Raw genomic sequence first — 12,281 nt, forward strand, 5'->3', positions numbered from 1 at the left:
TACTGGTTTGTGCTCAAATTTTGAAGCATTTTGGCTAACTGACCTTTTTTGCATCTTTAGATCACTTATGCATGTCTCAGGCCACTTGATTTGCTTGCAGTAAATTCACTAGTTCACTTTATTTTTGAAGTTTATTGCTTTGTTCTCTTTCTCCCATATTCTCCCATATCCACTGTAACGTCCATCATAGGAATTAAAATTTCCTGGTTTAGATCATTTTAGCATATGTTTATTAGACATATATGGCATAGGTTTGCTGACCATAAACTGTATGACCATGTATATTCAACTTGGCCAATATTGACCCAACTTAATGCTTTCTGCACCTGTGACTTCAAGTATTTTAGCTTGCCTTGTGCAAGTGGGAAGAACAGACTAATGTCTTTTTTTTTTTTTTTGCCAAAAACCAGATTTGGTTTAATATTGCAACAATAGAAACCAAACCCAAGCACTACACACTGACAACATACTACAACCCAGGAAAGGGGGGCATGCAGAGGCTACAGTCATGAGCTAAATCTTTACAGGGGACCACGGAACTGCCTATGACCCCGTTGTGGCAGTGGCAGTACAAGCAAGTACTATATCTGGAGATGCCATATTCCCACCCAAGCAAAACCTTATTTTCACACAATAGTAAAAGGCATAGTCACTTAAGAGTATGCAGTCCTCACAACCGAAGAGGGTGTGGACCTGCTGCATTTTGGTGACTTCATGGCTTTTTCCAAGCTGCTAGTTCTACAGCAGCAACTAGCGAACAAAGGCCCTCATGGTTTCTGGCTGATCCGGGCACCTTCAAGGGCACAGATGTGAATTTCCATAAGTCTCAGTATTGGCTGCAGTTCTGTATCTCACTCTAAGGAGTAGGTAATGACAGCAGCTAACCCAAACCTGAGATTCCCTTTATCCTTGGAGGCTCTTATTTAGGACCCTGTTCTTGTGAAACACACGCGAGGCACAGCGTGCTGTCCTCCAGGTGTGGGGGCGGAAAGGTGCAGGCTGGCAGCAGGAAAAGAGGGGCAATCACTTTCCCCTCCTCAGGTACCCAGGCTTGTCCAGCGTGGAACTGCAGCCGAACCCAGCCCCTTGAGTCTGTAGGAAGGCTTCTCCCGTGGACCACACACCAGTTTCCCATGGGTTTTTTGGGTGTTGGAATGGACTGCGGTGTCTCATTCTTGTTAGCATTGGCTGCAATTCTGGACCAAGATGCCAACACTGCTTCAGAGGCAGTTGTGGTCACAACGGTCATGATGACTTCGTCATAGAGGACAGGAGTTTCGGTAAAGGCGGGCATCTGCTCCTCAGGTACAGGGACCACTTCAAGCGAAACTATCACCTGAGGACAAGGCTCTTGTCCCCTCTTTTCGTGTGTCGGGAATGTTCTCTAAATCCTGCATTTGTTCGGGGAAAGAACTTGCAAGGAGTCGTTCTTAAGTCTCTAATTTCTGGCCAGCTTCTTGCACCATTCCCGCAAAACATCTCGGTGAATCGGGTTCTCTGGGGGCAGATAATCCGGTAGAGGAGGAACTGGTATTTTTCTAGGAGTGGGTTTTGGAGTCTCAGCACCTCCTGCTTTCTCGTTTGATTTACAATCGTCCTCTTATGCTGCCTTTGGTCTTTTCTTCTTTGCAGGGGGATTTGCAAAGGATGTGCTCGGTTGACTAGACAATCAAGCATTCCACTTCTTGGCTCTTAGGCTCCTCAACTCCTTGTTTCCAGCATCCTCCATCTTCGAATTAGATGAAATCGTTGAAAGAAAATTCTTCCAGCTTCCAAAAATCTAGACTAATGTCTTAAGCAGAGTAAGGGAAGGCTCTTACCAGCCCAAGGACAAGAATGGAGTAATGACTTTGTATAGAATGGGGGAGCTGCCTCATTTGTACATATTTGAAATTCAGATTTAAAATAGATGTCTTGTCTCTGCCTATCAACAGCCTCAAAATCGCTCCACTTGCTTTTAAATGTCTTTAAAGTGTTAAACACCTAAACTTGATCTTGTAACACTATTTCCTGTACTAGTACAACTACCCTGATTTTTCCAACCCATTCCTTGCCTTCTCCCATACATCAGTGAATTTCAAGGTTTTATAAATACAGATGAGGTTTTTGTATTTTCAAAAATAACCTAGACAATGGAAGGACCCTGGCAAGAGACAAGGGAGGAAAGATAGGACTCAGTGAGGGGGGTGTGTCTATTTCTGCCTGCTTGTTTGTGCCAGACAAGATATCTGTGGGAGTCTCCAGTGGAAGACTTCTCTCCTCAGGCTCCAACACTGCCTAGTCCAATTGTTTATTTGGCTTAGGAGTGGACACCAGTGAGTCCTCTGTTCTGGACTCTGGGGACTCTGTTTTATATCTCCAGGGATTGCCTTTGTGAGGCCTTTGAGGGCTTTGAGTAGTAACAAGGCCTCCCTTGTCTAAATTCTATGTGTGAAGATTTGATACCTATTATCCGTGTCACACTATTAAATAAGACACAGGACATTGACCTTCCAAGTTCAAAACATTGAGTAGTCTTGTCTATAAATGCATGGCCATGTGGAATACTGGAAATGGGTCTCACTGAACTTTAGTGAAGAACTTCTTCCCTATTGCTTGGGAGTGCAGGTCCCAGGCTCAGCTTCCATACTTCATGGAATACTCTAGGCAAAATCAAATAGATTTTGAAGTAGATTTCCTAGTAAATGAATCCAACTATACTGTTCTTAGGAGCATTGCTGGATCACTGTTGATAAAGGAGGCTTTGGGGAAACAGGTATTGGGACCCTGAAGCTCTGGAGCCCAGTTGCCATCAGCAGGTGAACTCATTAGGACACTGGAAGATGTAATAAACTTCTACTGTCAAAGGGGTCTGAATGGAGTCAGCTGGGGTACTTAGTCTTTGTATATTGTCCTATACTCTATTTGTTCAGAAGACAAAACCACACTTTTAGTATTGTGTATAATGGAGTGATGTCATGTTTTCTAGGTCTTGTCTGTCACCTCAACTTATATTCAATGATTCAAGAGAGCTGCTGGATGCTCACTATAAATCCAGAAACCTCAATTCTCGCAGAGCCCTTTTTCAGGAAGGCTCCCAGCAAACCAATGTAGAGTTAGCTTGAGATTCCAACATATATGCAGTCAATGGGCATAGGCAGAGAAAGCGTAGAATCTTTGATCTTGCATTTCTGCATGGTTTATGTAGAAAACATAAATACTCCATGACTCATGAAGGCTTCGAAGGCGACACAGATTTCGGGTTCTGCCTGTGTCCTATCCTCTTCCACCCTAGAATTTGGATACCATAAATAGCCTCTGGATTGATGGGAGATGGCTTTGCAGAAGCCCCCACTGCCCACTGAGCTCTAGAAAGAGCTGGGCCTCTTTAGAAAATTTAGAAAAGATTAATCACTTACTGATTAATCACTAGACAAGGTCACTAGTGCTGGATCCCCTACCTGCTTCTCCTTTACCTAAAGAAAGGCAGACTTAACACAAGTTTGACCAGTAACCCACTAAGACATAGGCACCAGGAACTCAGTATTATGTCACAGTAGCTTGGCACTTCTAGTTAATGTATTTTCTGTTGCTGTAACAAAGCTATGTCCGAGGCAACGTATAGATGGGTTTGTTTGGTTTTACAGTTTGAGTTTAAGATTCTGCCATCATAGTGTGGAAGTATGTCAGCAGACATAACAGTCGGAGAACCTGAAGACTCGTATCTTGAAGCTCACAAATATGTAGTAGAGATCAAACTAGAATTGGTGACAGTCTTTAAACTCTGAAACTTGCCTCCAGTGACATATTGCCTCCAACAAGACCAGGAGGCCAAGCATGCAAGTGCTGGACATTATGGGGGATACTTATTACTCAAACCACCAGTTATTGAGCAAAATGTGGCATGTTGGCCTGGAGAAAGAAATCTTAATATAGTTCTTTTAATCTCACAGACTTGAGACAAATTGATTTTAATGAGTAAGCTTGTTCTCAAATATGAGGGATCATTAGGAATGGGGTAGACTGTTGCATTTTTATAGAGCAGAAAATACAATGTTTACACCCTACCCTCCTATCCACTTTCATTTGTTTTGAAATGTTTCATTTTTTTTTACTAGTTCTATTGTTATAAGATTTCAGTGACATTAAATGCACTAACATCATCTTCCCCGACAATTCCGTCTTACAAAGTGAAAACTTTCCCGCTCTTAAGAATTCTCCCTCCTTTCCTCAGCCACTGTACCACTTTGCTTTGTCTCTCTGGTTTTCCATAGTTATTTAATCTTGCATTGGGTTACTGATTCCTCCTAAATGACATAGGAGAGCCTTGTGTATTGGAGATACTAATAACCTATCAGACCTACCATTATAAATACTACCTAGCCAGTTAGGGGTATGCTATGCCACTTGAAGTAGGGGCTTCTTCAGAATGTGGAGACTGAGTTGATAAGTGATAGGCATGAACAGTGACCCCCACATGGAGAGGTGGTCTATTAGATTTGGAACTGGTAAAAAATAGAGCCTTTAAGAGCACATACAGAAACACAGATGTGGTCAAAACTTCAAAACTAGCTGTTGGTGAGTAATTCCTCGACAGCCATGGCCCTCTTGTCTCTGTTCCACCTGCCTGAATGTTAAACTTCATTCTCTAGGTTGGGGTTTCTTGGTGTCCAGACCATCTCCCAGCTTCCATGTTCAAAGTTAGCTAATCAAATCAAAATGCTGCAGAATCTTCACTGGCTCTTTATATTCCCTTCAGAGAATACGAGTGATCGGATGAAATGCCACTGTTTAGAACCAAATAGCCACTTTTTCCTAAGGTAACACTGTCAAATCAAGATCCATGTCTTGGCAATAGGCAAGCATTCTTGGGAGGAATTCTATTAGCTTAGGTTGTTTTTAACTTTCTTTGGGTCACCTAAACTCTCCCTGCGTAGAGGCTGAAATATCACTGTTGGCATTTTACCTCACTGTCTTTAGAATTGAAATATGGATTAATTGCTGCAAAGATGTTTGACTTCACCTTAGTGTGCTGGTCCTGCTGGCCTGGAACGGAAACAGAGTTGAAGGAAGTCAGGATTAAACACGCAGACACCCCTAGTTGCTGCTAAAAGAAGCCCGTTTTTGAACAGCAGCACGGAGATTTTTATAGCTAACAGTCAGATGGGCCAACAGGTGAAGACCTCATCGCCTGATCCTCAATCCAAGGCCAGGGCAATATGTGCTCAGGAAGCAGGGTTGGTAAATACTTTGACACAGCTCTCAGAAGCTCAAATCCAAAGGGCAAGAAAAGGTCCCTAGCGGGGAAGAGCAGCTGGAGGCCCCGTAGCTAACTGTAAAGGCATATCCCAGTTGCTTTTAGGCTGCTGTGCTTAAAAACACCATGGCCAAAAGGCAACTGAAGGAGAGGGAAGGGTTTATTTGGCTTATTTCCTTGTCATATTCTGTCACTGAGGGAAGTCAAGGCCAAGAACCTAGATAAAGCAGAGACCATGCAAGGAGTGCAGTTGACTGGCTTGTTTGGCCTGCTTTCTTGCACAACCTAGGATACTTCCTTATACAGCCTAGCAACCATCCGCAATAGGTTGAGTCTTCCCATAACAATTAAGAAAATGCCCCAAGGCCATGGCCTGCAGATCAATCTTAACAAAGACAATTCTTCAGTTTATACATATTTGGGAAGGAGGTAATCTTTATCTGTCAAGTTGACCAAAATCTAGCCAACAAAAATTCTCCATTGACTTTTGGGGGTGGGAGCGAGGCTTAAGTGAGGTTATAGGGACCCAAGCAGGTAACATCGATCAAAGGTTAAAGCATCAGTTCCAGGAATGAAAATCTGATCCCATAAGAAGCTGTGGTTCCTTCCTAGACAAATGGCCAAAATCTACTGTCATCCTAGAGACCACAAGTAATTTCATTTTAATGGACTATGTGAATACACTAGATCCCGTGTGACTGAATCCTGACTCTTCATGAAGCTTAGGAATTGTCGTCTAGCATGTGCCTCTCACCTGTTCTGGGGTACCTGTCTCAACGTGTTCCTGCAGCAAAATACATGATTGGCTCAGATATGCTTTTCTGTGGTGGGAAGTGTGAAAGAGTGCATTTGTAGGGCAAAGGGGTCTCTCATATGAACATAGATCAACTAAGGGAACAGTTGGGAACATCTTAGAGGTATTATGAAAGGGAGGGGGGGTATGAGAGGCTCAAGTCAAAACTATACACCAGCTTCTTGACTGCGCCTCAAGCGGCAGCCCTTAACAGGCTTTCCTGAAATGTGGAGACTCGATCCACTGTGGTGTGAAGCAAGCAGGGCAAAGTAGAGCAACTGAAAATGTACATCTTAACCTGCAAACAGGGAAGCAGAGAGCTTACTGGGAGTGTTAGGAAGTCTTTGAACCCTCAAAGCCTGCCCCTGTATATACTAAAGTTACCCAAATCTCCAAGCCCTATGGGGGAGGGCATTCTCATCACAAATCTCAACTATAGCCTCCTATAAAGATCAAATAACGTTACATACTTCCAACACAATGGCACAAAATATGAACCTCATTTCAAAAAGAATGAGTTGAGTAGAGAAGATTACATTCTAAAGCAAGACCCAACAACTGTAAGATACTTAAGTTCCCATTTCATACATAAGGAAGTAGAGAATCGGGCTACTCATGCATCTTGCATGAAGCTTTTGCATAAAAGCACCTGGCTGGTTTCAGATACCTTTAAGCCTGGTGCCCTTTTCTGTAGCTTACTGCCTCAGAACAAAAAATGGCTTCACTTGTCTGACAATTTAGTCAAATGCAAGCAAGAAATCTCCTGAAGATCAATTTTAATTAAGAAAACATCTTCGTTCCAAGGGGGAAATTTGGACTGGTTGCACGTGTACAGACTGAGAATAAGACTTAATTAAAATCCACCTCAGCCATGGAAGTGGTTCATAAACTTGACCAAGTACCTTGCCCCAGTCCTGTTAGCTATAGAGAGAAGTGTTAGCATTGCTGTTAAGTATTAATGATAGTATAAAAAACACTGGCCATCTAAACACAACCTGAGATCAATGGTGACACCCCAATCTAAAACTCCAAATTAGATCCCCAGAGTAAGAAGTGAAAACTTAAGAACCAAAACCCTTGATTAAGACTGTGACTTTGGGCCTCACTAATCAATACTTGACATATTTGGGTGAGTATTTCAGATGACGTGTAATGAAGACTGTTGTTTAAGTTGGCTTCTCCTGTGCTGAACACTGTGCAAGGTTTTAATACAATATTTTGTGCTAATCATGAATTGGATAGGAAGATGTCTGCCATATGAAATAAGGTTTCAGAGTTGGGGTGTAAGTCATTTCTGCCAGGTTGGGCTTGAACCTGCTCCAAGGCTGTACTGCCTTCGTGTCAGCTGGAATTTCCTGCAGGAGCCGTCTCTGTCAGGAACATTCCCTTTTGGAAGATGTGAGTTTCTCCTGGGATCCAAGCAGATGGGATTTTTGAGACCTTCCATTCCAAGGTTATATAAGCAGTATGTAAACTTGGTGGTGGTGGGGGGTACTCTTCAGGAGAGCTTGTCTGAAACATCCTTTGGATAGCTTACAGTGATGCAGACTTTGGGAATCATCTCATGTTGTAGGTAGATGCCTTGGTGGTATAACTGCCTATAAGTTGAGCCTGGGAGAAGTCCCAAGAGGGCAGTTACCTTCGGGTCAATCATGCTGCTATGAGTAACTCAAGGGACTCACTGCTTCACCAAGTTGAACTCCACCAAGAGAAGGGCGGGCATTCGGCCAGTGCCCCTTTCTGCTTTGGGTAGTAGCTGCTTCTCGGCATCCTTCTGGAGGAAGATGACATGGCCAGAGCCTTAGTTACCATGACGAAAAGCAACTTCGAGTATAGCTTATGACTCTAGAGGCTAGAGCCTATTATCGGGGGGGGGGGGTAAGGCATGGCACGGCAGCAGGAGCAGAAAGTTGGCCAGTCACTTTTTATCCACATACAAGCAGGAAAGAGTAGGAAGTGGGGCAAGGCTATGATCCCGCAAACCCCACCCTCTGCGAGATACTTGAAAGAACTACTTTATAAATGTTGGCATAACCTCTCCCCCAAACATTATCAACTGAGGGACCAAATGTTCAAAACATGAGCCTATGGAGGAGGACATTTGTCATTCAAGACACCACAGTTGCAAATGACAAGCATGAAATTAGAGCCAGGCGATATTTTTCCCATAATATAAACAACTGAATTAGTGCTGGTCAAAAATGAAGATCTGTTTCTCTACCCATGAAGAATGGATGCTGTTGAGCTGTTCTCATAAGCAAACCTCCTTTAAGACTTGGGAGAGATGTTCTGTTCCAGGTCATGCAGGTGGCCTTTCCTTCATCACATCTGTCCATCTAGTGAAATGACCTTGGTCCTCTTGCTACCCAGAGTTTCAATTTATATGCAGAATGAAAGGTGCAGGCCTCTCTTTCCCAGAATCTTAATGCAGACCTGCAGCATGGGGATGCTACTAAGGTGGCTCGTGTTTCCTTATTACAAATAAGTGTTAAAATCTCTTACCAGAAGTAGGTGATGCCAACTTCAAAACTCAACTGCTCTCAATGTAAAGTGCTGCTACTTCATGAAGGATGCTAGGCTAGGTGTTTCAGGACATGCAAACATAAGGCTGTGACAATGTATCTTTTGTCTATAATTTTCCATGACATGGCATAGTAGTAATGATACTTGGAATATTTAAAGTGGGGATAATCAGATTAATGCACTCGAGAATATTGGCTAGTGTGAGTAATTAGGCCTTGAACACATCTCAGTATATCCCATTGCCCATGTTTCTCTTTAGAGCGCTTTCCAGCCATGTTATCCTATAATCTTAAGTAACCCCTTTTTTTGTGATGCAGCCACCAATCTGATAATGAATTCCAACCTTGCAAAGTTCCAAGGCTTTGGAGATACTGATTTTTACCCTGTAGACACTCAATTACCTGACTTATAATAAACGGGACAATATTGATTTGGAGATTTTTATGGCCAGATGACAATTAGGTGCCTGGAAATATGTTCATTAGAAATGCAGTCCACTTATGTTTATGAAATTATGTTGATGGATGGAATTTTATGCATATGCAATCCCTCTCATTTAATACTATACCTACATTTCTAACTAATGTTTTTTTTTGTATAAGTTAGAGAATTTCAACTCGTATAATAAATGGGTATGTCTGGAAGACAGCCTCACATGAAGTGGGGAGAGCTTAGGGGGTTTCCTCTGGGTTTTCCTTCTATCAGTCTATGGGGACTTATGTGCAATTCTGTCATGTGAATAGTTGAACCAGAAAACATTCTGCCTCAGGGAAAGGTGTGTGTGTGTGGGGGGGGGGGGATTAAAGAGAACTCTGGCTAGTGATCTTTGGAGTGTGGTTATCTCTTCTATGCAACAGCTCCGTTTAAATGCACTAAAGAGCTTTAGTTCTACATAGTTCCATAATTGTCCCTTCAGTCTGTGCAGTCAATGGTAAAAGGCATTTGTTCAGACTGCATTTCTGTTGCCACTTCCCGACTCCCACTGCTTTGAACAAGCTGTTATCTCTGCTACAAACCTCATTCAAGGTGGCTAAGTAGTCACCAAGCCTCAAAGGTGAGGACAGTTTGTGTGAAATGTCCCGCTTTTCCTGGAAGATGGTTCTTGAAAGAACAAAGGCATCAGTTGCCACAGCTAAATGCAGTCCGTTGCTGATGGTGGCAGACTGACACTGTACCCTGTCCTTGTGACATCTTCAGTCATACACGTCTTCTCCCTATTCTGTTTCCTGATCTCTGCCATGCCACCCATGTGTCCCATGCTGTTTGGGTAGGAACCTAAACGAAAAAGGGGTTTACTACTTGTTAATTATAAACAGTTTGGCCTATTAGCTCAGACTTAACAAGCTCCTATGACTTTAACGCATGATTTTCTATGTTTAGCCACGTGGCTTTGGTACCTTATTCGTGAAGCATTCTCATCTTGCTTTTGCTCTTTTCAGAATTCTTAGTCTGGTTGCCCTGCCTATACTTTCTCCCTGGCTACTTACTGGTCAATCAGCGTTTTATTAAGAGTAACAAATAATAAGAGTAACAAATCTTTACAGTGAGGCAGAGCATTTCTCACAGCATTTCACTCGTTTTCCAAAACAAGAACTGACTCTAATCTCCTTTGTTTAGCTTTGTTCCTGATTATTGTCCAAAACAACTTGTAAACCAACACACTAAACAAAGACAAACACCCATAATCTTTCTGGGGCATAGTTTTCTAGGCTTCCTCCTGATTGGGGAGGCTGATATTCTTATGGGGAAAATGCCAAAGAAAATTTAGGATTATGGTCCAGTACTGATTATAGTATTCTGTGAGGCTGGATCATCTCAGCCAGCAGTCTTAAACTGCTCTGGATGGTAGAATTCAGAAGAAACTGCAACAGAGGCATCCTAAAACATTAGACCACCTGGGCCATCCACTTTTTTCTTTTGGGATGCTAAATCGTACCACACGGACATGTGCTCAACTATGTTAACAGCATTACTTGTAATAGCCAGAACCTGGAAACAACCTAAATGCCCCTAGACTGAAAGAATGGATAAAAGTGGCATGTTTACATAATGAAGTACTACACCGCAGGGAAAAATGACATTGAAATTTGCAGGCAAATAGGATCTAGAAAACTTTGGGGGTAACCCAGACTCAGAAAGATTAATATTTAGTCTCATAAGTGGCTTTTAGACAGAAAGAAAAACCAGCCTACAATTCACAGCCCTGGAGAACCTTAGACAATAAAGAGGACCCTAAGAGAAGATAGACAAGATCTGAGTAAATAGACAAGATCTGAGTAAATTACAAGTGTGGGGATCATTGGGGGGGGGAGGTAAGAAGAGAAAGTTTAAGTTTTTCTTAAGTATATAATCTGTCTGTGTATGTCTGCAGGCCAGGCCAGAAGAGGGAACCAGACGACATTACAGATAGTTGTGAGCCACCATGTGGTTGTCGGGAATTGAACTCGGGACCTTTTTGGAAGAGCAGGCAATGCTCTTAACCACTGAGCCCATCTCTCCAGCCCCCGAGAAAAATAGTTTAATAAACAATTTTAAAAAGTATACTATTTGTGGCTTTACCTCATCAGGTAGAAGGTGTTATATATAAGCCACATTTTCCTGTTAAGCTAAGGACTCCTGTTAACATGGGAAAGAACTGAGTTTGCTAGTCAGCCACCATCCGATGTCTGGAGAGGGCATATGAAACCAGTGTGGCCAAAATTGTCCTGCTTGGAGTAAATGCTCCTGGGACCCTAAACTGCAGAATTACTGAGTGGCAATTTTGTCTGGGGAGGTGAATGACTAGAATGAAAAAGACACTTAAAGACAATCTTTGTGGGTGTTGGGTCCTTGCGGGGCCATGCAAAAATGGGGACAGACCACCAAAGTCTAATAAACCAGAAGCAAACTTTGTTCTAGAAACAGAATCCAGGAAAAAATAAAAATCTCCATGTGGCACAAAACTTATCAGCTAGCTGAGATCATAGCCAGAGATATATTTTTGTAAGGTTCTGTGGCAAAGTTTCTGAACCCACCCTATAGTAGGGGGGCAGCAAGCATTAGGTCTGAATAAAAGAGTTAACACTCTCAAGGGTAAAACTCTGATACAGATTGCCTTACTTTACAATCTCCATTAACAGTTTTTCAGTTAAACTGGAGTTTGTACTTAATCTTTTGCTTTCCTTGATACTTCTAGGTAGTGTGTACTGAACTCCTGTGTTCTCCCATTTGATGCTGCCAGTTCTACATAGCAAGGATATTGCATAACCCAGAGGTCATAATCTATTTTCTAAAAGTTGACCCAGGTCATATCTGTAGGCTAGCTCTTAGCTTGCAGAGATGCTTTGGCCTTGTAGACAGAGCTATGGGTTGTAAAGCGGAGTTAACCCACTGTTAATAGTGCTAATCCTTAAGCTACTGAGAAAGTCGACAGTCTGTTCTCATTCTATGCTTACAACTCTATTTCTACATTCCTATTTCTGAAATCTACATTTTAATATTTTCTTGGACCCTTCAGTTGGATATTTTGTTTGTACTGTGTAACAAAGCTTGCCTGAGTTTCATTGCTAGCTATCCATAGAGGCCAGGCAGTGGTAGCACACACCTTTAATTCAGCACTTGGGAGACAGATCTGAGTTCAAGACTACCCTGGGCTACACAAAACTGATCCAGTCTAAAGAGCCAGGTGATGGTGACAGCCTCATACCCTTGACTAGGGAATCACACACCCTTAATCTCCTAGCACTAGGC

General features: G+C 42.5%; 1 pseudogene; it reads right to left on the bottom strand.

Annotated features, from left to right (window-relative positions):
* Positions 1-741: 741 nt before the first annotated feature.
* Positions 742-1,729, bottom strand: LOC125414989 (developmental pluripotency-associated protein 4 pseudogene; annotated as a pseudogene).
* Positions 1,730-12,281: the final 10,552 nt, after the last annotated feature.

This window comes from Myodes glareolus, chromosome 19 (assembly GCF_982192425.1).
Source record: "Myodes glareolus chromosome 19, mMyoGla1.1, whole genome shotgun sequence".
Lineage (NCBI taxonomy): Eukaryota > Metazoa > Chordata > Mammalia > Rodentia > Cricetidae > Myodes > Myodes glareolus.